Genomic DNA, 27,674 nt, shown 5'->3' with positions numbered 1-27,674 from the left:
TCCTCCCACTAGTGACAGTTCCCGGCTTCAGATGATCAATGACTTTCTTTCCACCTACAGCCCCGACCCTCTGTCGGTATCGGCTGCAGCTGACTTGGAAAGACCCTTGTCTTCCTCAGAATTAGATTTGGTACTTAAGCAACTGAAACCTGGGAAAAGCCCGGGCCCAGATGGGTTAACGTCAGGATATTATAAGACGTTCATTGATCCTCTCAAGCCGCATTTTCTATCCGCCTTTAATTCCTTAGCGCTTGGCGATACCCCTCCTAGAGACTTGTTGACGGCTCACATAACCGTGATCCCTAAACCAAATAAGGATGCATCACTTGTGATGAACTATAGACCAATATCCCTACTAAATGTTGATCTCAAGATCTTCGCAAAGATATTAGCCAACCGTCTCTTGCCTCTCCTGCCCACCCTGGTCTCTTTGGACCAGGTTGGCTTTGTATTGGGCAGAGAGGCAAGAGACAATACGCTCAAAGCTATCAACATCCACCACTGGTTATCGTCCTCCCGTCAGCGAGGTTTCTTCCTTTCCCTTGACGCGGAGAAGGCGGTTCTCAAGCGGATAGGACTACGGGACCGCATGCTTCATTTTATCTTAGCTTTGTACTCGTCCCCAACAGCTAGAGTCCGAGTTAATGGCCACCTGTCGGACGCCTTCTCCGTGTCAAATGGAACTCGCCAGGGGTGCCCCCTCTCACCCTTGATTTTTGTCTTAACCCTGGATCCATTGCTTAATCGGCTGCGGGCTAACCCTAACATCAAGGGAGTTACAATATCTGATTCTATCTACAAGTTAGCCGCTTTTGCGGATGACATTCTCCTATTTTTGACAGATCCTCATGTATCCCTACCTAGCGTACTTGCGGATTTTGCTACTTTTAACACCCTATCTAATCTTCAAATTAATTTGTCTAAATCAGAAGCCCTGAATGTATCTTTAGATCCTGAGACGCTCACATTATGCAAAGCCAATTTCCCCTTTAGATGGGTTAAAGACGCCATCACTTATTTAGGAATCAAGCTCCCTACTCACCTATCTAACCTATATGCGCTCAATTATATCCCTCTCATTCGAAACATTCAGAAAGATCTTAATGACTGGTCGTCCGGTATGTTTTCGTGGTTTGGAAGGGCGGCTGTCCTTAAAATGAATATCCTCCCGCGCTTGCTATATATTTTTCAAACAGTTCCCATCAATGTACCCCAGACTTTTTTCACCTCATATAGATCGGCCATACGCCGATTCATATGGGGCTCTCAACGTCCCAGACTTAGTCTTGACAGGCTGGCCCTACCCAAAATAGCAGGTGGTATAGGCTTACCGGACGTGACTAAGTACCATTGGGCATGCCAGTTGATTCGTATTATCGATTGGAATGTCCATATTCAATCGAAAGCTTGGGTTAATATAGAACAAAAATTTACTAGATTACCGATAAGTTCATTGCCTTGGCTGGCCTCAGAACACATACCTAGTTCGTGTACACATCATCCACTAATCGGGTGCACCCTTCAAATGTTCCGGAAGGCCTGTAAGGGGCACCGTATTTCCTCGGTAATTGGTCCACTAACTCCAATCAGACAGAGTCCGGCATTCCCTGCGGGCATGTCAACCTCTTTTATGTCGGAATTTTGGCCCCATGATGAGATGCAGGCAAGACATTTCTTTTCTGCAGGGTCGTTTTTAGACCGGGCTGATATCCCCTCACGGAATGTTGATCGCGCTTGCCCTATGTGGACTTATTTCCAATTGCGACACTTCTTAAATGACCCCCATAAGCGCAGTGACTTCTCTAGACAACCCACCTTGTTTGAAAATTTGTGCTTGCAAACAGAACAACAAAGACACTTAATTTCTAATATTTACCCAATGTTGTTTTCGACCCATGATCCTAAATCCAATGTGGCTGTTCGAAGCTGGGAAAGAGATCTTGGCCTTAATCTTTCCCCAGCCGAGTGGGAACATATTTACACGCTGATTCATAAAGGTTCTATTAATGTGTCAACCCAAGAGAATGGCTTTAAGATCTTCTCAAAATGGTATAAAACTCCGACCAAATTGAACAAGATCTCCCCGAATATATCTTCCAAATGCTGGCGTTGCTCGCAGGATACAGGCTCCATGCTACACATATGGTGGTCCTGCCCTAAACTCCAACCCTTTTGGCAAACTGTGCACCGACTGACTTCCAAGATCACGACTTACCAGTTGGATTACACTCCTGGGCAAATGTTATTACACTACTCTTCGATCCCCTTTAACCATTATTATCGTTCATTAGCTCTCCACCTAATCAATGCGGCCAAGATGTGTATTCCCACATTATGGAACTCCACGAAAGTACCGACAATTGCGGATTGGTTTAAACGCATTTCTAGAATTGCGGAAATGGAAGATCTCATACACCAAGCTAAAGACACAGCGTCTAAATTCACGAAGATATGGTCCTGCTGGAACCACTTTAAGTTCTCTGATGAATATAAACTTCTACTTTCACAATGAGAGAATGCTTCCCCAGCTTTCGAAAGCTTAGGGTAAACATGGTATTGCCCCCCCTACCACCCTCAGGCTGGCTCTGAGGGCAGCTGTCATCCCTTGGAAGTGTTACCATATCTGACGTGTATGTATGTAAGAAGAGCATTTATTTTTTAGTCTGGGTATCCCCCTTGTAGGCTTCACTCTTGGATCTCTCCATGTCCCTTCTCTTCCCGTTCCCCTCCATCTCCCATGTTCTGCTGTTAGTTGTTTTTTCTTTTCTTTTTTTGTTTTGATTTTTCTGGTGTTTAGCTGTATGTCCACTCGCGGGTAGCACTCACAGGGGGGTCGCTAGAGGTCCGTGACCGCACCCCCTCACCTCTCCAGGCATAGTAATACGACATAATTGCTGCCAATTAAATCCCCAAGCTCTTGGGCATTAAAGTTTCCAGTCACCTTTATGCTGGACACATGAAGACCCATTGTTAAGTTTGTTAAGTATGCCTTAGCATGTACTTTTACTGTTTTGTTTGGTTCTATGAACATGCCTTGTTCGAATTTTTCTTGTGTCGGTTCTTGATCTAGAGGAGCTTTTAGGTATACGGGGCAGTATGATCATGACCCTGGTCTCCTCTAAAGGTATTTGCCTTATCTTGTAGACATGTGTTTTGTTTACTTCAATGTTCCTTGGTTATTAATCGAATGTGACATCACTGTAATATACTGCTCTGATGTGCTGAACTGTAAGTTTTTTGCAACCTCTACAATAAAACTTTTCTTGGAAAAAAAAAAAAAAAGAGGACCGGTCACACACCATTCCTATTACAAGGGATGTTTACATTCCTTGTAATAGGAATAAAAGTGATCAAAAAATAATAATTAAAAGAGAAACTGTAAAAATAAAAAGATGATTTTTACATGTAGCAGATGAGTGGCAGAATAGGCCCGGTATGGAAGTGCTTAATTACTACTCGGGTTTTTTTTTTTGCACTGGTGGGCACTGATTTAAGCTGCACTGATAGACGGCACTGATGGGTACTGATCAGGAGGCACTGATGGACACCATCAACACTGATGGGCACTGATAGGTGGCACTGGTGGTCACTGATCAGCTGTACTGGTGGGCATGGGTTTGTAGCACTGAAAGCCGCTGACTAGCAGCACTGGTTGGAACTTAGGGGACCGATGTCCCTCTAACAGAAGCCAGTTACCAGCTTTATTTTCTTCGTGCTGACAGTGTGATGGAAATAAAAGCTGGTAACCGGCCTCTGTTTACTTCCGTGATCAGCTGTCGTTGGCTGACAGATGATCACGTAGTAATGGGCCCACTGTGATTGGCCATTTACCCTGTTCTGCCCAGTCCAGTCCCAGCCCAGTCCAGAGAACTTGGCAATCACAGAGCGCGCGAGACATACATGGACGCCCTCCTGGCATTTGAAATATGCGCTGTAGCTGTCTTTCGGCTATAGCGTGGACATCAAGTGGTTAAAGCGGAACTTCACACTCTCAATCTATATTGACTATTTTTAATCCTCATGCTGCTAGCATTAATAAACAGATAGTAAAGTATATTTTATTTTTATTTATTTAACTATTTTTTTTGCATTTCTTTAGTTATTTCCTGGTTTCCAGGCTTAAAGTGGTTGTAAACCCTTACAAACCACTTTGACCTACAAGTAAGCCTAGATTAAGGCTTACCTGTAGGTCCAAGAAATATCTTCTAAACCTACACAGTTTAGGAGATATTTGCCAAAAGACAGGCGGCGCGCAGGCACACTGAGTGCAATGCTGTTAAGGCAATGTGCCACGAGTGGCGGCTCCCGTGCGCATGCGCGGGAGTGACGTCATCGCGGCTCCGTCGAATGACCGCGCTGGAGCAGCGAGACCCACCAAGAAGATGGAGGCTCCGTACACAAGGGGACAGCAGTAAATTGCTGGCTCCTGTGTCAGGTAAGTGACACGTAATGGACTACAATGCGATCCATAGTAGTCCATTATGCTTTACCTTTGCAGGGAATCAAAGAGGAAGTAAACCCATAAGCAAATTATTTCATACATTCCAGGAGACTTCAGGAGGGGAGGAGAGGTTTTCTCAGCTAAGCATGCCCGAGCTAAGAGCAGATGGATTCCAGGAAGTAAATGCTACATGAATCATCTGCACTTACTCAAGAAGGCCATGACCAGAAATGCTCATGTGTTCCCCCATCTGCATTGTCCCACCTCTCAGCTCAAAACCTCCATGGAGGATGTTGCTGGGTAAAGGGGGAGGGAGACCAGTGTACATCTATTCTCTAATTTCCCCTATGCTGACTGAGCACGGAAGTGATGTGCATTATATAATTTCTGGATTTTACTGTTGGTTTCCCTAGTTTCTGTGGCCAGATAAGAAGCTAATTGAGTGGGAGCAGTGCTTAATTAGGTTCAGTAAAAAGCAGGGTGAGACATAAGCCCATTATAAGCCCACCGTACACCCATGTACATGCACATTCAAACATACAGTAAACGCATGCGTCGGGGTCACCTACGTACAAAAGAGCCGATTGCACCACACAAGTTACATATTGCACGTCAATGATCTGGTGAGAAACTGACCCTGATCTGCGGTGTGTGGTCTCAGCTGTCAGTGCTGTGGGTGTTGCTGTGGATTCTGGTGAGAGATTGTTCCTCTTGTATTTCTGTCTGTGTGAGTTACTCGCTAAAGCTACTGTGATTTCATCTGTGCTGATTTGGAACTACAAGGCACAGCATGTCCATCTGGACTTCTGTCCAGAGCAATCTGTCACAAAGACCATGATCGCCGAACAATATGTTTAGCGGGTGCTTGGGTTTGACATATCATGAAGCAGATGGGACAAATTGTTGAGTGTGGCAGGGGAGTACCCAGCTGTCATGGTACATATTGGAAGATCAAGCACCCTAAAAAATGTTTTCAGGTACTTAGGAGCTATATTTAAGAAAAGGACCTCCAAAGTAGTATTCTCAGAAATACTGCCTGTGCCTCTAGCTACTTCAGCGAGGCAGCAGGAGCTTAGGGAACTTAACAAGTGGCTAAAGAACTGGTGCAAAAAGAAGGGTTTCGGGTTCAAGGAAAACTGAAGGGACTTTTCAGTTGGTTATTTCCTCTAGGGATGGGGTCCAGCTCTGTTGGGGGAGAAAATGTCCAAAAGGTTGGAGAAACTTTTAAACTAGGTAGTGGAGGAGAGGGATCAGAAAAACGTTAGAGCTAGAAGTGAACAAGGGTCAGAGGGGGCTACAGGGGTCAGTATTGGTAGATTAACTAGACTACATATGGCCAATGCATGTAGGCTGGCAGAAACCCATTGCGGCCTCATAGCAAATAAGGAGAAAAAAAATAAATGTGCTGGTACAAAATGAAAAGGAATGTTCATAATGCTAGCAGTTTGGCTAACTGAAACCTGAAAACTGAAGATCTGTAACTGTTGATAAATAAGGATTTTTACTGGGTGGGAGTGTCAGAAGCCTGTTTCAACAACTTGCATTACTGGCTAGTGACTGTCATGGGGTACTCCCATGTATCAGAGGTACAAGGAAGGTAGAAGAGGGGGAGGAGTGTGCCTGTATGTAAAAAGTGATTTGTAAGTGAATATGAGGGTTGACCTTACTAAGGGGGCAAGGGAGGAGGTAGCATCCTTGTGGCTAGAGCTTCCAAAAGGAAAAAAACTAACAGATAATTAATAGTGTGTGTATGCTATAGGCCCACTAACCTGAAGGATGAAGAGGAAGACTGGTCACCTCTCACAGTTAGAAATGGCAACAAGGCATTTCTGGAATTTCTTGCAGGACAGTTTCATGTGCAAATTGATGGAAGCCCCAACTACAAATTATGCTTTGCTAGATCCACTAATTACAAACAACACAGATCTGCTTGCAGACACAGACGTAAGGGATAACTCGGTGAACAGTGACCATGGGGTAATTACATGCATTGTGAATCCTAGGAAAAGGAGTCACGAAGGTAGGATAAAAACAAAAGAGCCAATACTTAATGACATTAAATGGGATGATATTGTGGAAGCAAAGAACACTGAGGCAAAAATAGGGGTGTTTTAGGAACATATTAGTTCATGGTATTAGCCATTGTATTCCAATGGGCAACACATACAAAAAACGAAAGTTAAACCTGGACTAAACTCTACCGTAAAAGGCACATTAAAGAGAAAAAAACTATCCTTTGAAAAATATAAGGTTTAGGGGTCACCGTCAGCATTGACACACTTCAAAGAATACAATAAGAAACATAAGGGCATGATTAGGGCAGCGTAAATAGACATTAGACACATAGCAGAGGAGAGTAAAAAAATAATAATCCCAAAACATTTTTTTTAAGTATATTGCTAGTAAGACGGTAAGGTCAGAGCATATTGGCCCATAAAGGAAAGTCAGGGGAAGATTGTTGCAAATGATATGGAGAAGTCAAATGTGTTAAATACATTCTTCTCCTTGGTTTTTACTAAGTAAAAAAAAGGAGTACAGTAAACAAGACTGTTTTGTTAGTACTACAGCGCAGAATGTACCCTAACGGCTAACAGAAACCAGTATTCCGAAAAGACTTGAAAAACTGAATATGAATAAATCCCCAGCAACAGAAGGCGTACACCCTTGAGTACTCAAAGAACTTAGTCATGTTATAGCCGTGCCGTTATTTGTAGCTGTAAGGGCAGCTTACTGACTTGAATGCTACCAGCCTATTGACATAAAGCCAACTTGGTACCAATACTTAAAAAAGGGATGAGATATATAACTGGAAACTTCAGATCAGTCAGCCCAACAACAATTGTATGTAAGCTATTGGAGGGATGATAAGGGATCGAAGAATGTGTTAATGAAAATAGTATTATTAGTAGTAACCAGCATATATTTATGAAAGATAGTTCTTGCCAGACCAGCCTGTTACCATTCTACGAGGAAGTGATCTGTTATCTTGATAAAGGAAGGCCTCTGGATGTGCAGTATCTGGACTTGCTAAAGCATTTGATATAGTACCCCATAAACGCTTAATATACAAATTGAGATCAGTTGGCTTTGATGACATTATATGTTGTACAGGACGCCAAGGTTGGGTCCTGGACGGTTACTATGTGGCGCCTATATTCGGGATGTGGTCCCTTTAAGGGAATCATGGTAGGCCTCAGGGGGTCACCCAAAAATGGGTGACAGATTCCGGGTGTAGTTTTCGGGAGATTACTGATTCGCGGTCCTCTCTATATTTTAAGAGAGGTAGTTGGGACCCGAAATTTGGGAGGCTCTAAAGTGACATTTGGGTGGGAAAGAGCCTCCCTCCCTGACCACAGGGGGTTAATGGCCTCCAGGAAGACAGACAGCCTATAAAGACAGGAAGTAGACAGAGAGGTGTGGTGATGAGGAGAAGGAGATGAACACCTGTCTGGGGAGCTGTCTGGCTGTGCTGTTGTATTTTCTATTTGCTGTTTGCTGTTTTGGAGGCTGCAAAAAGATCTCTGCAAGGACTTTTTTGGTGAAGACCTATCTACAGAACTGTAGGTGCTTTTCTTTTTGTATTATTTTGTGCTGAAGATAAGCAGACTTTAATTTACAGTTTTTTACATGCTGAAGAAAAGCTTTATTTTTGATTTAATTATAAATAAATATATTTTGGTTTCACCTGACAACGGTTTATGCACTTAATCCCGCGGAGCTAGTATCCCCAAACTTCACAATGTATTTGAATAGAAAACTGGTTACAGGAGTGGTGATAAATGGTGTATCTTCTGAATGGTCTGGAGTTTTAAGCGGGGCACCCCAACACTCTGCTGACGATACGCATGCTAGGCAGGGTAATCACTTCACAACAGAATATAGCAGCTTTACAGGAAGACCAGAATAATTCAAAGGGATGGGCTACGATATGGTTAATGAGGTTTTAGTATTGAAAAATGCAAAATGATGCACTTGGGGGCTAAAAATATAAATGCAAGTTATTTGCTTGGGGGAAACCTTTGGGGGAGACGAGGATGGAAAAGGATCTGGGGATCCAGATTGATCATAGGCTCAGTCCACAGGATGTGTTGGAGCTGGAGAAAGTCCAGAGAAATGCAACAAAGATAATAAGGGGATTGGAGGACATTGGTTATGAGGAACAACTGCAAATATTAAACTTTCTAGACCAAGAGAAGAGATGTTTATTAACCTCCCTGACGGTAATCCCGAGTCTGGCTCGGGTTAGGAATTTACTAGTAGGAGCGGTAACCCCGAGCCAGACTCGGGATCGCTTCGCTCGATGCAGGGGAGGACACAGTAAGATTTACTTACCTTGTCCCCTGGATCCAGCGATGTCTGCCGCGCTGTGTGATCGAGCTGTCCTCCGCTCGATTCACAGTGCCGAATGCCGCCGAGCTCCGTTCCCTGCGGCGTTACGGCGCACGGGAGCGGAGAACCGCGGCAAATTCAAAAAAGTAAAAACACACAAAACACACACAGCACTGTAATCTTACAGATTATAGTGCTGTATTAAAAAATACACACCCCCTTTGTCCCTAGTGGTCTGTGCAATTCCCTGCGTGCACTTTTATATTATAAATACTGTTTTTTTCTGCCTGGAATTTGGAGATTGTCCATAGCAACCAAAACGTGTCCCTTTTTCAGTGTTTTAGGATTTGATTACATTATTGAATAATTTTTATTATTCTTTATTGTATTATAAACGTTATCATACCCGGGATGTCTGCTAGACTCTGGTTTGAACCGATTTAAGAGCGTTATTCCTAAGAATTACAGGACTACAAAATAAAAGCCAGATTTCCATGCAAAATAATTGTACCGCTTTCAGAACCTTATTCCAGACTGAATCATACCGCCAGGGAGGTTAAAGGGAGATATGATAGCAATTTATAAATATCTACAGTAAAAGGTGAGCCTAACATAGAGTAAATTATTCAGTCTCAAATCTCTTAAGAAAACATGTGGCCATTCATTGACGTTAGATGAGAAGCTGTTAAACCCTAAACTGCGTATGGGGTTCTTTCCTGTTAGAGCAGTAAGGATGTGGAACTCCCTCCCATAGTTTGTTGTGTCAACGGGGAGTGTAGATAATTAACCGGTTCCTAAGGAGCCGTCGCAGTTTTACTGCGGCAGAATGGGATGGGTGGGCAAAACAACATTACCTTACGTAGGGCACGTACCCCCTAGGTGGCTACAATGATGGATTTGTTTCAGAACTGATCAGTTTCCAGGCCAATGATTTCTGGCCTGGACCTGCTGATCGATTCTGACTAAATAAATGTTTCACCTGCATGTAAGTGTAAACACAGGCGGGGAAGTGATGTCATCTCCCTCTCTGAAATAATTTTCTGTTCCAGAGAGAGGAGATAGGACATCCAAACGAGAGTTGTACCAACACTACACTGACACAGTACACGTAAGCACACATTTCACCCCCCGATCACCATCGCTTCCACAGTTAACAGCTTCACTCCCTGTCACTGTATCACCCAGTGCAGTGTTCTTTTTTTTCTTTGATCACTGTACTGGTGTCATTTGTGACACTAATCAGCATTGGGGTACTTAATAGTAGGCCCAGATGGGTCTAGGGACCCCCCTGATAAAGGTTTAACCCCTTGATCACCCCCTGTCACCAGTGATAACCGTATTAGTGTCACGGTGATGCTGGTTATTTAGTTTTTTTTTTTATAGCATCAGGGCACTCGCCGTACATTATCTAATAAAAAGTTTTAGCCCTCTGATCACCCGGCGGGTGTTATCAGTTAGCTTTTGGCGTCAGTTAGGGTCTGTGTCGGCCCAGGCAGTGTGAGATTAGTGGCAGTAGCGCTAACACCCACGCATGCACCATACACCTCCCTTAGTAGTATAGTGTCTGAACGGATCGATATCTTTGATCTGAACTATATTAGCATCCCCAAACATTTAGGGTTGCCAAAAATGCAGCATTAGCGGGATCAGCCCAGATACCTTCTAGCACCTGCATTTAGCCCCTCTGCCCAGCCCACCCCAACCAAGTGCAGTATCAGTCAATCACTGTCACTTACAAAACACTAAACCCATAACTGCAGCATATAGAGTAAATTTAGAGGCCTAACATGTCCAATCAAAGGTACACTAGTGAAGAGGCCTACACGTTTCTGAGCATTACAGATGAGAGTGAAGAGCAACTTACCTATCTGTCAGATTCGGGCTCAGAATACGAACCTGTAGACAGCAGCGGCACCCTGACAGATAGCTCTGACGACAGAGTAGTGGTCCGTGCCAAGGTCAGGCGTACCCAACCCTGTTCTTCCTCTGTTGTTGAGGTGCAAGAATCGTGGGGCTCTCGTATGAAACAGAGAGCCAGTACTAGCGCCATTCATCCTTCTAGCAAGCACCAGCGGCTGGTACATCCTTGTCGTACATCCAGCGCTGCATGTAACACTTGGTGACGTGACAAGTCCCATAAGTGCAGTTCAAGCTGGCGAGGTGGCTAGCACAACTAGTGTCCCACAGCCACCAAGAAGACAGACAGGCCCGTTGAGCCCATAGTCCCCTTTCTGCTGCATTTGCCAATCCGAATTGGGAGCCCACCACTTCTGCAGCACCGTACTTCCCCCATTCACTAGCCAACCCGGAAGTCAGGTGGAAACGGTTGATTTTTATGCGCTGTTTTTCAAGGAAGAGCTCTATAGATCTATTGTGGACCAAAGCAATTTGTATGCTGGTCAATTCACCGCCTCTAATCCCCATGCCAGACATTGGAAACCTATTACGGTCTGTGAATTTAAGACCTCCCTGGACCTATCACTCCTCATGCGCATAACTAAAAAAAAGTGATTTGCGGTCATATTGGCCCACTGACCCAATTCACCATATGCCCGTGTTCTCTGCCTCCATCTTTGGCTGGGGGAGAGAGCCTGCTTGAGATGTAGTAATTTGCTTGCTGTGAAGTGGAGGGATAAGAATGTTTTTGTTCTGTCCTCCCTTCACACAGACACGACGGTCCAATTCAAATGACGACTGGTGTTGTGGAGTCCACAAATACAACCTTAACATGGGAGGGTGGACCTCAATGACCAGTTGTTGGCGCCGTACCTAAGGCCAAACGCTGGTACAAAAAAGTCTGTATATGTATTCCAATTGCCTCTGCAGAATGCTTATGTGCTAAACAAAGCTTCAGGATGAACTGGATCCTTCCTTAAATTCCAGGAAGAGATCATCACAGCCCTTCTGTTTCCAGATGGTGCTGTGGCCCAACTTCCCAATCCAAATGCAGTAGCCAGTTGCATGACAGGCATTTTTCCTCCCTGGTACCCCTACCCAAAGAAATCCCCAAAGATGTCTTGTCTGCACAAAACACAGATATAGGCGTGACACCCGCTTTTATTGTTCCTCCTGTCCTGACCAACCTGGTCTTTGCATTGGTGGATGTTTCGAACACTACAACACACTAGTGGAGAATTAGCGTAGGGTACAGCATTGCACAGTCCTAGGGCACACTTACTCATGGTCTCAAAAGATGAGTTGGCCATCACATTTTGAGAGACCCTAATCTGGAACATTTACAATTTATATATATATATTTTTTTATCTTGACAACAACAGCGAAAATCAGCACTCCAGTGCTGTAGGAGGTGATTTCACCACCACAGTTAAAAAAAAAAAATGGTGCACGTATGCCTATCATTAGAAGTGGGTGGATGAAAGGCGGTATTCTGATGGTGGGAATACCCACTGATCAATATCTTTTTTGCGTTCAGCCCCCAGGCTGCATGAAAAAAAGAACATTTCATTCTATGCCCAACAAGGATCAGCAATGTACTGGTATGTTGCTGGACTTTCTAGTGGTCAGAATAATGCCTGCAGATTTAGGTATCATCTTGGTACCATTCTTTTCAGCCAGTAGTCGGCTTTCATGTAAAAGCAATCCTAGCAGCTAATTAGCCTCAAGACTGCTTTTACAAGCAGTGGGAGAGAACGTTCCCCCCCCCCCCCCCCCAGTCTTCCATGGTTTTCTCTGGCTCTCCTGTCCCAACCGGGAACCCGAGAATGCAGCCACTGGTTACGCCAGCTGACCATAGAGCTGATCGTAGACCAGAATGGCTCCAATTATCTCTATAGCCTAAAACCGGAAGCTACGAGCATTTCATGACTTAGGTTTCACCAGATATAAACAGCGTCATTGGGAAATAGGGAAAGCATTTTATCACACCGTTCTTGGTGTGGTCAGATACTTTGAGGGCAGAGGAAAGATCTAGGGTCTGATAGACCCCAATTTTTTCAAAAAACAGTACCTGTCACTACCTATTGCTATCATAGGGGATATTTACATTCCCTGAGATGACAATAAAAATGATAAAAATAAATAAAAATCAAAGAAACAGTTTAAAAATAAAAGAAAAAAGCAAAATAAATAATTTTAAAAAAGCACCCATGCCCCTCCGTACCCATGCGCAAAGGTGAACGCAAGAGTCGGTCTGGTGTCATATGTAAACAGCAATTGTACCATGCATGTGAGGTATCGCCGCGAAGGTCAGATCAAGGGCAGTAATTTTAGCAGTGGACCTCCTCTGTACATCTAAAGTCGTAACCTGTAAAAGATATTAAAAGGATGTTAAAGGCTTTTAAAAATGTATGTAGTTTGTCGCCACTGCACGTTTGTGCGCAGTTTTAAACCATGTCGTATTTTGGTATCCATGTATTGGCATAAGATCGTCATTTTTATTTGATCAAAAGTTTGACCAATGTGTGAAGGTGTGAAGGGGCAGGAATTGGGACTGATCTGAGGTGTGAAGGGGCAGGAATTGGGACTGATCTGAGGTGTGAAGGGGCAGGAATTGGGACTGATCTGAGGTGTGAAGGGACAGGAATTGGGACTGATCTGAGGTCTGATGAGGCAGGAATTGGGACTGATCTGGGGTCTGATGAGGCAGGAATTGGGACTGATCTGAGGTGTGAAGGTGCAGGAATTAGGACTGATCTGAGGGTTGAAGGGGCAAGAATTGGAACGGATCTGAGGTGTGAAGGGGCAGGAATTGGCGCTGATCTGAGGTGTGAAGGGGCAGGAATTAGGGATATTAATTTCAACTTTACCAGACTTACCTTGAAGTATATATTACTATTATTATTCAAGTTCTTTTCAGAAATTACATTATAAAGTGTCTTTTTCGTGATTGAGAGTGTGAAGTTTACATTTTGTTTGATGTAGCCGACACTCTCAGATTCTTCGCAAAATATTTTTGGCACACTCTGCTCAAAAGGTTGCCTACCCCTGATGAAACACATGGGCTAGCACAAAGGGATTATTCAATACAAATAAAAACCAACGAACACTTCTTTCTTTAATCAGTATTCATTTGTTTTGGCAAAATTATTTATAGTCCACGGTATTGTTCAAGTGGTAACCTGACCAAGTGGACAATGGGGAGGGGAGGGTGGGAGTCCCGGTCCTGTCTTGAAGAGGGGTCTGCGGGTAACGGCCGAACTTCTGCCTTATATCTGCTCAGGATTCACAGGCATTGGCAACCCGCCAATTTCATCCAATCCTCAGCCTGTTGCTGCGCAGGTAACTGTTGCAGTAACCAATGACAAGGACAACCCCTTTGCGCTCTCCCATGTTGGTCCCTCATACTGCATGAACCTTTCATGGGCTAGCACAAAGGGATTATTCACTACAAATAAAGACCAACAAACATTTCTTTCATTAATAGTATTTATTTCTTTTAGTAAAATGATTTATAGGCCACGGTGTTGTTCAAGGGGTAACCTGATAATGTATTAACTTTAACCACATGCCGACCGGCACGCGCCGATATATGTCGGGAGAATGGCATGGACAGGCAAATGGGTGTACAGGTACGTCCCTTTAACCACTTCAATACAGGACATTTATACACCCTTCCTTCCCAGACCAATTTTTAGCTTTCAGCGCTCTCACATTTTGAATGCCAATTACTCAGTCATGCAACACTGTACCCAAACAAAATTTTTATAATTTTTTTCATACAAATAGAGCTTTCGTTTGGTGGTATTTAATCACCACTGGGTTTTTCTTTTTTGCGGCAAGTGAATAAAGAGCGGAAATGAAAAAAAAATAAACTTTTTTTTGTTTCTATGATAACATTTTGCAAATAAGTAATTATTGTTCATAAATTTGGGCCAACATTTATACGGCTACATCTCTTTGGTAAAAAATAACCCAAATTAGTGGATATTATTTAGTCTCTGTGAAAGTTAGAGTCTACAAGCTATGGTGCAAATCATTGAAAATTGATCACACCTGATACACTGACGGCCTATCTCATTTCTTGAGGCCCTGAAATGTCAGTAAAGTACAAATAACCCCCAAATGACCCCTTTTTGAAAAGTAGACAGTCCAAGGTATTTAGCAAGAGGCATGGTGAGTTTTATATTGTAATTTTTTTCCACAATTCTTTCTATTTTTTATTTTTCACGAAATTGTCATAATAACAAGTTACTTCTCACACACAGCATATGCATACTTCCAATTACACCCCAAAATACATTCTACTACTCCTCCCGAGTATGGCGATACCACATGTGTGCGACTTTTACACAGCCTGGCCACACAGAGAGGTCCAACATGCAGGGAGCACCGTCAGGGGTTCTAGGAGCATAAAATTACATCTCTAATTTCCTAACAACCTATTACATTTGTAAAGGCCCTGGAGCCCCAGGACAGTGGTATTACCCACAAAATTACCCCATTTTGGAAAGCAGTCACCCCAATGTCTATTCTATGAGGCATAATAAGTCTTTTGAATGGTTCCATTTTTTCCAAAAGTCTTTACACAAAGTGGTCAGTTTATAAGATATTTCTAACACAAAGCATGTATATAGCAAAAATGACACCTCAAAATACATTCTGCTGCTCCTCCCGAGTATGGTGATACCCCATGTGTGTGCCTTTTAGACAACCTGGCCACATGCAGAGGCCCAGCATGCAGGGAGCACCATCAGGTGTTCTAGGAGCATAAATTTACACCTCTAATTTCCTAACGACCTAGAGCACCAGGACAGTGCACCAGGAGCACCAGGACAGTGGAATTACCCACAAATGACCCCATTTTGGAAAGCAGACACCCCAACGTCTATTCTATGAGGCATAATGAGTCTTTTGAACGGTTCATTTTTTTACACAAGTCTTCAGAAAACGTGGAAAAAAATGAAAATCTTTTTTTTTTTTTTTTTTTTACACAAAGTTGTCAATTTATAAGGTATTTCTAACACATAGCTTGTATATAGCAAAAATTACATCCCAAAACACATTCTGCTACTCTTCCTGAGTATGGCGATACCACATGTGTGAGACTTTTACACAGCCAGTCCACATACAGAAGCCCAACATTGAAGTAGTACCTTCAGGCGGTTCTAGGAGCATAAATTACACATTTCATTCCTACCTATCACACTTTTGAAGGTCTAGGAGCACCAGGACAGTGGAATTACCCACAAAATGACCCCATTTTGGAAAGCAAACACCCCAAAATATATTCTATGTGGCATGGGCTGCAGGTAGGTACTCGGGTACTCTGTTGGGCTGGAGACAAGTACTCGGGTACTCTGTTGGGCTGGAGACAAGTACTCGGGTACTCTGATGGGCTGGTGACAGGTACTCGGGTACTCTGATGGCCTGGTGACAGGTACTCGGGTTCTCTGATGGCCTGGTGACAGGTACTCGGGTACTCTGATGGCCTGGTGACAGGTACTCGGTACTCTGATGGCCTGGTGACAGGTACTCGGGTAATCTGATGGGCTGGTGACTGGTACTCGGGTACTCGTGTACTCAGATGAACTGTGACGGGTATTCGGGTACTCAGATGGACTGTGACAGGTACTCAGGTACTCAGATGAACTGCGACTGCTACTCTGGTACTCGGATGGACTGTGACAGGTACCTGGGTACTCAGATGGACTTTGACAGGTACTCAGGTACTCGGATGAACTGTGACATGTACTCAGGTACTCAGATATACTGTGACAGGTACTCACATACTCAGATGGGCTGTGGAAGGTACTCAGATATACTGTGACAGGTACTCAGGTAATCAGATGGACTTTTGACAGGTACTCACGTACTCAGATGGGCTGTGACAGGTACTCAGGTAATCGGATGGGCTGTGACAGGTACTCAGGTACTCTGGTACTCAGATGGGCTGTGACAGGTACTCGGGTACTCAGATGGACTGTGACAGGTACTCAGGTACTTTGATGGGTGGTGACAGGTACTCGGATGGGCTGCAACAGGTACTCAGGTACTTTGATGGGTGGTGACAGGTTTTTGGATGGGCTGTGACAGGTACTCAGGGACTTTGATGGCTGGTGACAGGTACTTGGATGGGCTGTGACAGGTACTCAGGTACTCAGATGGGCTGGGATGAGTACTCAGGTACTTTGATGGGTGGTGACAGGTACTCCGATGGGCTGCGACAGGTACTCGGGTACTTGGATGGGCTGTGACAGGTACTCGGGTACTTTGATGAGTGATGACAGGTAATTTTTATTGGGGGGGCAATCAGTGTGTTTTGGTGTGTACTGTAAGCGGTAACGATATGTTACCGCAATCTCCTTCTCATACACGATCGGTGTGGGAGGAGGAGAACCCGGTAACATCTCGTTACCACGGTTTGTGTACATTCTGTGACCGGCTGTGATTGGACACAGCCGGTCACATGGTAAAGAGCCAATTTCATTGGCTCTTTACTGCGATCGGGGTTGGGCTGTGTCAGGGTGACAAGCCTCATCCCCGATCGACGCTCTGTGCGTGCCCTAGGGGCGTGCACGAGTGTCGTGCACATAGGCAATGCATGTGACCGGCTGTGGTTGGACACAGCTGGTCACACGGTAAAGAGCTATTTGTTATTGGCTCTTTACCCGGATCAGGGATGGGATGTGTCCGAGGGACACACCTCATCCATGATCGCTGCTCTGAGGGTCCTTGGGGGCCCACAGGAGTGGTGAGATATGGAGGACGGCATATGACGCCCGCCAAGGATGGGAGATACCATCGGTGTACGTCATATGACTATAGCCCGGTATTGAAGTGGTTAAATTTGCCATTGAGCGTCTCACAGGGAGGAAGAACGGGGAGATGCTAATGTAAACAAGCATCTCCCCGTTTTGCCTAGTTACAGTGTCACTGATCTCTGCTCCCTGTGATTGGAGCAGAGATCAGTGACATGTCATACACAGCCACGCCACCCCACAGTTAGAAAGATTCCCCAGGGCCCACTTAGCCCCTACACTGCCACCTAGTGGTTAAGTCCTTCACTGCCAGTGTAATTTACACAGGAAATTTTATAGCACTGATTGCTGTATAAATGACTGGTCTCAAAAATGTGTCAAAAATGTCCGATGTGTCCACCATAATGTCGCAGTCAATCGCTGATCGCCGCCATTACTAGTAAAAAATGTTTTTATAAAAATGCCATAAAACTATCACCTTTTTTGTAAACGCTATAACTTTTGCACAAACCAATCGCTTACTGCGATTTTTTTTTTTACCAAAAATATGTAGAATACGTATCGGCCTAAACTGAGGAAAAAAATTATTATTTTTTAGATATTTTTGGGGGATATTATAGCAAAATGTAAAAAATAATGCTCTTTTTTGTTTATAGCGCAAAAAATAAAAACAGTAGATGTGATCAAATACCACCAAAAGAAAGCTCTATTTGTGGGGAAAAAAAGGATGTCAATTTTGTTTGGGACCCACTTCGTACGACCGCGCAATTGTCAGAGCGACGCAGTGACAAATCGCAAAAAGTGCTCTGGTCGTTGGCCTGCAGGGGCTTAAGTGGAAAATTAAAATAAATTATGAAGCCATCCTGGCTATAATAAATTGATATAAGAATTACACGGTGTCCATCCAGTCAATGCTGTACGACTATTCCCCAAGGACCAAAGCCGGAAGAGAACCAACACCAAGGCACTTTCAATCAAAGTTTGAAGACCCATATTGAATATGTCTATGCCAACTGCGGATAAATGTACTAGATCATTCCTGAATAGTCCCAGCAAAACCCTTTAAGCTCCATGTGGAGAAATGATAAACCACCCACCCAAAGATAATAGAATATTATGGATATTGCTATTCAGACGTCTCCTAATTCTATCTACATAGAATATATTACTGGAAGGAGACCAAAGGAGTCGAGGAACCATTTCAGAGAAGGCCAAAACTGATAGTGGGAACAAAAGCTTAACCACTTACAGAGCAGCCGCCGCAGTTTTACTGCGGCAGAATGGTACGGCTGGGTGAAACAATGTTATGCAACGTCGCTTCGCCCTGCGGCTATTAGGGGTGCATGCGCGCCCACTGCTCGCCCACGGAGGCGATGCGAGTGCCCGGCAGTCACAATTACTGCCTGGCTCCCGCAATTGCTCATGGCACAGCGAGAACCGGGTTCTGTGTGTGTTAACACGCAGCTTCAAGTTCCCTGAGGGGAGAAGAGCCCGATCGTCTGTTCATACAGATCTGTCATCTCCCCTACACAGTCCCATCCCCTCTTCAGTTAGAACACACACTAGGGAACACAACCCCTTGATCGCCCCCTAGTGTTAACCCCTTCCCTGCCAGTGAAATTTTTACAGTAATCAGTGCATTTTTATAGCACTGATCGCTGTATAAATGCCAATGGTCCCAAAAATGTATCAAAAGTGTCCAATGTTCCCGCCATAATGTCGTACTCCCAATAAAAATCGCAGATCGCCACCATTACTAGTAAAAAAAATAATAATAAAAATGCCATAAAACGATCCACCTATTTTGTAGACACTATAACTTTCGCGTAAACCAATCAATATACACTTATTGCAATTTTTTTTAATCAAAAATATATATCGGCCTAAACAAAAACATCTTTTATTTATATATTTTTGGGGGATAGTTATAATAGCAAAAAGTTAAAAATATTGTGTTTTTGTTTTTAATTGTTGCTATTTTTTTGTTTATAGCGCAAAAAAAAAAAAACACAGAGGTGCTCAAATACCACCAAAAGAAAGCTCTATTTGTGGAAAAAAAAAGCCATCAATTTTGTTTGGGTGCAACATCGCATGACAGCGAAATTGTCAGTTAAAGCGACGCACTGCTGAATCACAAAAAGTGCTCTGGTCAGGAAGGGGGTAAAATCTTCCGGGGCTGAAGTGGTTAATGACAGGAAAATCCCTTTTAATCTCACATAACAGCTCCCACGTTTAAATTTTCCCAATGTCATTGCCTCCGACATGAAGGCCAAATGATGAACAAAAACATTAAGTAGTCCCTAAGATTGCGCCATCTAAGGCCCCTAATGCCTGACCATAAAACTAGAAAATTATTAATATCCAGACCTAGATTGCTTGAGTAAATCCTGAATTCTGCCTGTTTCCCAGTCCAGAAGACATAGGAATGGCCTACTATCCAGATAGTACTCTTGGATGAATCTGAAAGAGAAAATCAAACAATTAACAATTCGGGGCGGACATATATCTTGTATCTACTACTTTCCCAACGACCCATCCTCTTTTGAACATCAGAAGAGAGACCTAAAGAATTAGCTGTAGTAGCAGCCCCAATCCTAAAGGGGTGATCTATCTGAAGGCCTCTAGTACTTTTTGTTCTGACCACTACCCCCAGTTCGATTCTGTGCCTTCCTCTTGGCACACACCCCTCCTCTAACCTATCTGTAGAGGCCACCATGTCTGACTTTATAGGCAGCTGCGGGTTGCAAACAAGCCTCATGCTTGAATGTGGTGAATTCAAAATTTTTAGTTGCTACCAAAATGGGAAGAGAGGTGAATCTTTAAATGGGGATTACTTACTCCAGTATCGGCTGCCTTTGAGGGCATTTCCCTCACTTTGGAGCTATTTTCCTTTTACTTCCTGTTGTGTCTGCACAGAGCTGGCAAAAAAAAATGAACTAACTTGAGTTTTTAAATATTGGCCACACTATCCACAATGGAAAAAAATGGCCTTTAGATAAACTGTACTTTAACCACTTTAGCCCCGGACCAATTTTCAGCCTAAGGACCAGAGGTCTTTTTACAATTTTGCACTGCACTGCTTTAACTGGTAATTGCGCGGTCATGCAATGTTGTATCCAAACAAAATTTGCGTCCTTTTCTTCCCACAAATAGAGCTTTCTTTTGATGGTATTTGATTGCCTCTGCGATTTTTATTTTTTGCGATATAAATGGAAAAAGACCGAAAATTTTGAGAAAAAAAGATATTTTCTACTTTTTGTTATAAGAAAAATCGAATAAACTCAATTTTAGTCATACATTTAGGGCAAAATTTATTCAGCCACATGTCTTTAGTAAAAACAATGTCAATAAGCGTATATTTATTGGTTTGCGCAAAAGTTATAGCGTTTACAAACTAGAGTACATTTTCTGGAATTCACAGCTTTTAATTTGACTGCCTATCTCATTTCTTGAGGTGCTAAAATGGCTGGGCAGTACAACCCCCCCCCCCCGAAATGACAACCATTTTGGAAAGTAGACACCCCAAGTAAATTGCTGAGGGGCATGTTGAGCCCATTGAATATTTTTTTTTTTGGCCCAAGTGATTGAATAATGACACAAAAAAAAAAAAGTTTACAAAAAGTTGTCACTAAATGATATATTGCTCACACATGCCATAGTTATATGTGGAATTGCACCCCAAAATATATTCTGCTGCTTCTCCTGAGTATGGGGATACCACATATGTGGGTCCTTTTGGAAGTCTAGCTGCGTACGGCACCCTGAAAACCAATCACTGCCTTCAGGGTTTCTAAGGGTGCAAATTTCACTCCTCACTACCTATCACAGTTTCGAAGGCCATAAAATTCCAAAATAACACAAAACCCCCCCAAATGACCCCATTTTGGAAAGTAGACACCCCAAGCTATTTACTGAGAGGCATGTTGAGTCCATGAAATATTTTATATTTTGCCACAAGTTGCAGGAATATTAAAAGTTTTTTTTTTTTTTGCACAAAGTTGTCACTAAATGATATATTGCTCACACATGCTATGGGCATAAGTCAAATTACACCCCAAAATAAATTCTGCTGCTTCTCCCGAGTACGAGGATACCACATGTGGGGGACTTTTTGGGAGCCTAGCCACGTACGGGACCCCAAAAACCAAGCACTGCCTTCTGGATTTAAATATAAAACGTTACCAAAAAAAACTGTTAGCGATCGCAGGGATCAGGCCTGACTCTGCGAACGCTGCAGTTATGTGTTTAGTGTTTTGTAAGTGACAGCGATTGATCGATACTGCACTTGGGTGGGCTGGGCGGAGGGGCAAAACGCAGGTTCTAGCAGGTATCTGGGCTGATCCCGCTAACAATGCGTTTTTTTGGAACCCTAAACTGCTGGGGACGCTAGTATAGATCTGATCAGATCAGATATTGATCTGTTCAGATTCTATACCACTGCGGGAGGTGTGTGCTTTGCGCATGGGTGTTAGCGGTACTGGCACTAGCCTAGCGCTGCCTGGGGCGACTCAGATCCTGACCCTAAAACCTAATTGATATTACCCGCCGGGTGATCAGGGGGTTAAACCTTTATTGGGTAATAAATGGTGGGTGCCCTGATGCTATAAAAAGCAAACTAACTAACCAGAGTCACCCGTAACACTTATACGGTGATCACTGGTGAAAGGGTTAACTAGGGGCAATCAGGGGGTTCAAATTTTTATTAGGTAGTATATGGGGGTCCCTGGCGCTATATAAAAACCTGACGGGGAACCTAAATAACTAACTGGCTAACCAGCGTCACCAGTGACACTTATATAGTGATCGCTGGTGAAAGGGTTAACTAGGGGCAATCAGGGGGTTAAAACGATTATTGGGTAGTATATGGGGGTACCTAGCGCTATAAAAACCTGGCGGTGAACCCAAAAAAATAACTAGCTACCTAGCGACACTAGCGACACTAATGCAGCGATCAGAAAAATGATCGCTTAGTGACGCTGGCAAAAGGGGGTGAAAGGGTTAATTAGGGGCAATCAGGGGGTTAAAACCATTATTGGGTAGTATATCGGGGTACCTAGCGCTATAAAAACCTGGCGGTGAACCTAAAAAAATAACTAGCTACTTAGCGGCACCAGTGACACTAATGCAGCGATCAGAAAAACGATCGCTTAGTGACACTGGCAAAAGGGGGTGAAAGGGTTAACTCTAAGGGCAATCAGGGGGTTAAATCTTTATTGGGGGGTGGTAGGGGGCTACCCTGGACCTAACACTAACTGCCCTGACACTTTTTACTTTTACAACTGACACTGAATGCAGTGATCAGTAAATAAATGATCACTGCAATCAGTGACACTGTGACTGGGGGGGGGGATCGGGGGGGTGGGTTTGTGTGCCTGTGTGTTAGTTAGTGTCAGTGTAGTGTTTGGTGCACTTACTTTTAGTCTTCTCCTCGTAGTCCGGTCAAAAAGACCGCCCCGCGGAGAATGACATCACTTCCTCCCTGCCTGTGTATATAATACACAGTGGGAGGAAGCTTCTCATTCGCCAGGAGCGATCGAGAGGGGATGGCCAGAAACCAACGGCCATCCCCTCATCCCGGATCGCTCCTGAAGCGAAACGGACCGCCGCATCCAGCGGGAGGGGGTCCGATCGGACCCCCCACCCGCTGGAAGGCAAGCACGTACGTGTACGTGCTTGTGCCTGTACATGCCATTGTGATGACGTACAATGGCATGCGGCGGTCGTTAAGTGGTTAAAGGCTAACTTTACCTTTTGGAACATGTTACATGTTACACCCATATTTAGACTGTAACATGATGGAAATTGGCTGTCCCCTATGACAGCATGCGGGGGTACTGCTTTTGAAACATATGTGCTTGTGTGGGATCCACCTGCACATCCGAGTCATGCATTCGCAAACCTTTATAAATGAATGAAATGCAAATTGTATGTACATGTGTTTTTTTTTATTTATTTTTTATTTTTAATAATGAGTTTGGCCCTGCATTTCCAGAATGTGGACAAGCAATATAAACATTTTTCTTTTTCTTTAGAGGTTGCATTTACACACTGCATGCAGGTATACTAAACAGTACATTTATAAAATAACAGTATGGCCCCACCTATTTGATATAAAAGAAAAAAAAAAAAAAGAAATGTCGTCTGTAGGCTTCAGAAGCAGTGTGCATTAAAAATGAAAGGGGGAAAAAAAAAAGCTAGGAAGAGAGCCTAGTCATGTGACCTGTGAAATTCTCATGACCAACTCTCCTCCAGTCATGGAGCTTTATCTACTCTGTTAAGCAGAGACGATTTCATGGGGCTGCGCTGGCTCCACTCTGTGGCCTAAATCTTATGATTGGGTGGGCCATGGTGCGCATAGTGAAGCAGAGTATAACAGAGAAAGCAGATAGCGATATCTGCTCTCTTGTTATAAATGAGCCCGTAAGTGTAGAAACTCTCAGGCAGCATGGCACACGTTCATAAATGCATGCAAGTTTTGATAGCAATATGGTGTCTCCTGTTATAGTGATGGTGCATTGTAAGCGTGGGGCCTGCAGAGCCGTAGAATGGCTGGTTTAAAAATCGATTTGATTCTTGTCTTGTGGTCCTGGTGTCTTTTTTTATTATTTTTTTTAAACCATAGCCTGTGTTGATGTGCTATACCACATTTGGATTCCTCTTTTACACCCTACTTATATCTTAGGTATATTTGGTGAGGGGAGGGGGGATCATTTATAGCCAGGGGTTATCCACCTCATTTATTTTTCTATTAGTTACTCGTGTGACATAAAATACTAAAACAAATTGGATGATTTACTATCTTGTTTCCTGTATGACAGTGCCGTGTTGATTGGTAAATATCATGTATCCTGGGTGTGCAAATATGTCTAGATTTATTGACAAATTGGTTTATCTTGCTGAAGATCTTTAGAAGGCATTTCTGTTCATTGCTAGAAAGGCCAGGAGGAAGAAAATACTTGCATAATTATGGAAGGAGGAAAAGTCAGCTTGAGGAATTTCCCTCGACTAGACATCTAAGTGATTTACAGCAACCATAAACATGTCAAGCATAACTTTCTCACCTGAAGCAAATTAACACTCTATCAAGGCAAAGAGACAACTTGCTGATTTTGCTCTTCTATCATGTTATCAACATGTTTGGCGTTGTTTGTATTTGTTTGGCAGATGTTTGGGTCATGTTTATTTGGCACAGCTTTTATAAAGGGTTGCAATAATTCGAGGTAGTGTAATTTATCAGCGTGAAAGGTAACATTGTCGAGACTGTGTATACAGTGGTACAGTAACCTGTCAAAGCCAGAGGGTGTTTCTACATGCTGTGGTGTAAGAAATATGTCAGGAAGCCAGAGTGCAATACGTTGGCTTAGAAGAGGTACAGGAGATGCTGTTGAAGGAAAGAGGACATACCTCAACATAGGCACTGCCTTTCATTGAAATCTCTGCTTACCACATTGGTGAAAAGAACAAATAAGACTGTACAGGCAGTGACTGCTCTGTGAGTTTTTGTTTGTGCGGTTACTGCGTTTATGTGAAGCTACTAAAAATATATAAATACACCTGGTGTTTGATGAGTATTTGCATTCCGTGTGTAGTAGTAAAGTTTCTTTTTTTTTTTATGTGAAAATGTTATTTTTTTTATATTTTGTATATATTTCAGTTAGTATACTTTTTTTTTTTTTCTTTTTTTTTTTTTTTTACAGACCAGCAGGTCAAACTTTAAAATGCTTATACCTCCTACAAATATATGCACCTGTTTTTTTTTTTATCCCTGAAAATGAATGTCATACAAATACAGTTGGAATGATTTAGGCCCAGAATGAAGGTTAACGTCAATTTAAACATCCAAACTTGACGTTCTTGTGATATAGCTTTGTGGAAGAGGTACCTATTCGCTTGATAGCTCTGTGAAACTGTTGCCTACAGAGATGGGCTCTTGACACTGTCTGCCAGCCTGAGGCTGTCCGCTTTGTGTCTGCTTTAATTGAAAATTAATAGTTAGGAGGTTGCTATGGAAATGATACCATTGCTTGCAGACAGCAAACCCAGCTTTTTTGCAAAGAGACACTAGTGGTATTGTTTGTCCTTGTTGACCTTGGAAGTTCAAAAGCCCGGAGGAGGAAAGGAGATGCAAATATTTTACTTAAAAAAAAAAAATTTACATATTGATAGCATTGTTTCTAATGGAGGAAACATTCTTTTTTTTTTTTTTTCCTGATGCTGGCACGTACAGAGATGCAATATATGACAAAGCTTTTAATTAATAGAAGACAGATTTGCAGGTAAGCAAGTACTGAAAAAAAAAAAAAAAAAAGTGTGATCATTTTGACAAATGTGTACACATAAGTGTGAAATGTTAGTTGAGTGATGTGATAATGAAAACTATCATTTATTTTTCTGTGGAGTACGTAAAGTCAGTTGTGTCATTATATACGTTATTTGCAGCATCTCTGAAATGTGTAAGCTTTTGTGAAACTGTGGACAGTCGGAAATGATATTAAAAGCTGAAAAGGAAGCTTTTGTATTGATAAAGGAATAAGCCATTATCGCTACACACAATGTTTACATTCATTTACTTACATGATTGTGTGTATGCTTGAGCAAGATTAATTGCAGTCCAGCTGCATCACATCTTAACCCCTGTCAGATCAGTCTGAGCAAGTTTCCCACTCAATGGCGGATTTTTTTTTTTTTTTTGGTTTGCAATGTAGACTTCATTTTGTTTGCTTTTCTACTGTGGATTCTTAAAAACAAAACAAACCAAAAAAAACAATTTATACTAAAAACCAATAAACGCAATAAAGTCAGACAGAACTAGAAATGCTAAATAAGTCTAAAAGAAAAAAGTAAAGTTTATTTCAGCATAGTTCATAGGAGGTGGAAAAGTATGCCCTGGGGGGTTGAAGGTGAAATGTGAAATTAGCTGTAATTATTGAAAATGTCTGTATTAAAGGCTATTAGACATAGTTACTTTAAGTAGTTGGTGCACCTTCCCCTCCTCAGCTTGGGATTTAAACGCTGATGAAAGTAGATGCAGATGTTGGTCTTTTGAGATGCAGCAGGTTGTTGGACGATACAGATTGTAGGGGCAGGATATGTTCTGTGCGTGCAATTAAAGTTTGTCCACTTGTCTCAGCCTGAAGCTGTGACTTCCACTTTTGCCTTGGTTAGGGGCCATAAAAGTAAGCAGAATGTCTGCCTAGGGTGTAACTCCTAGGGAACAATCCAGCTCTTGCAACACGAGTCAAAAAAAAAAAAAAGAAATGCAAACAAGTCTTTGATAGAGAGAACGTAACCAGTTTTGGGAGAGTGGTAGCTGTAGTTTTTTTTTTTTTTTACACTGACACTTTGAGGCTAGGATTTCCCCTCCTTTTATTCTGATGGTGTCTACACAAACACTGCCAGGCTACCTACAGTATAAAATCTTAAAACTCCATGTGGTGTTGTGAGCTGGTAGCAGATGGACTTTCTTTTGCATCTGCTGTGTACAGGCTTGGCTTTGTACTCTTTTCCTGGGGGAGAGAAAGTCTTTCTTCTCTGCTAGTTCATTCCTGTTTTTGTGAAGCAGCTAAGAAAACATCTGTGGCAGGCAGAAAAGAAAAAAAAAAGAAAAAAAAATTGACAAAGGATTGACAAACACCATTAGTTGAAATTTTCCATTTCATTGCAACTATGCATTGTTTACTTTACTGTAAATATCTTAATACATCATCCTGTGAATATGCTGGCAGACAGACTGGAGCACTGTGATTTCAATTAAGGTTAGTAATTGATGGTATCTAGTGTTTAAAAGCTGAGGCTTGATTAACATCTGCTTGGACAAATTGTCATTGTGAAGTGGTTTTGATGTGAACAGAAAATGATTTTTTTTTTTTTCTCTCTGGCTTATCTGATGCTTGTGGCTGTGAAATACTTGTCTTTGGTTTGCTTATTTTTTTTTTTTTTTTTTTGTAAAATACTTCCTTTGGCTGTAAATGACAGTGCACTGGATGCTTCCCAAAAGTGCAGTGTATAATGGCAAGCCTGTCCTAATAAGGAAGGCACAAAGTGCTGTATATTTATCACAAACATGCATGCTCACTCAAGACTTGACAAACTTGGACTGGTGCTTTTTTAGCCAGAAGGAAAAAAAAAACACACACACACACACACACACACAGAGGGAGAGAGAGAGAGGAAGAGAGAGAGAGAGGGGACGAGAGATGAAGCAGCACTTACTTTAGGAAGATTATGGTAAACATGCTGGTTCAGT

The 27,674-nt window shown here is 42.7% G+C and overlaps 1 protein-coding gene and 1 long non-coding RNA gene across 2 annotated transcripts in view; one reads left to right on the top strand and one right to left on the bottom strand.

Moving 5' to 3' along the window:
- FOXP2 (forkhead box P2) overlaps positions 1–27,674 on the top strand; it is a 390,396-nt gene that overhangs the window by 76,637 nt on the left and 286,085 nt on the right. The window lies entirely within an intron of this gene.
- Positions 26,251–27,674, bottom strand: part of LOC143962709 (uncharacterized) — a 3,057-nt gene continuing 1,633 nt past the window's right edge. Inside the window, exon 2 of the long non-coding RNA XR_013270768.1 lies at positions 26,251–27,002. This is a non-coding gene — a long non-coding RNA (uncharacterized LOC143962709). The remainder of the gene's footprint in view (positions 27,003–27,674) is intronic.

Source organism: Lithobates pipiens, unplaced genomic scaffold (genome assembly GCF_037356315.1).
Source record: "Lithobates pipiens isolate NorthernLeopardFrog02 unplaced genomic scaffold, aLitPip1_a1.2 Scaffold_8, whole genome shotgun sequence".
In the NCBI taxonomy this organism is placed as follows: domain Eukaryota; kingdom Metazoa; phylum Chordata; class Amphibia; order Anura; family Ranidae; genus Lithobates; species Lithobates pipiens.
The sequence above is the reverse complement of the archived record's forward strand: the minus strand, read 5'-3'. Positions and strand labels throughout refer to the sequence as shown.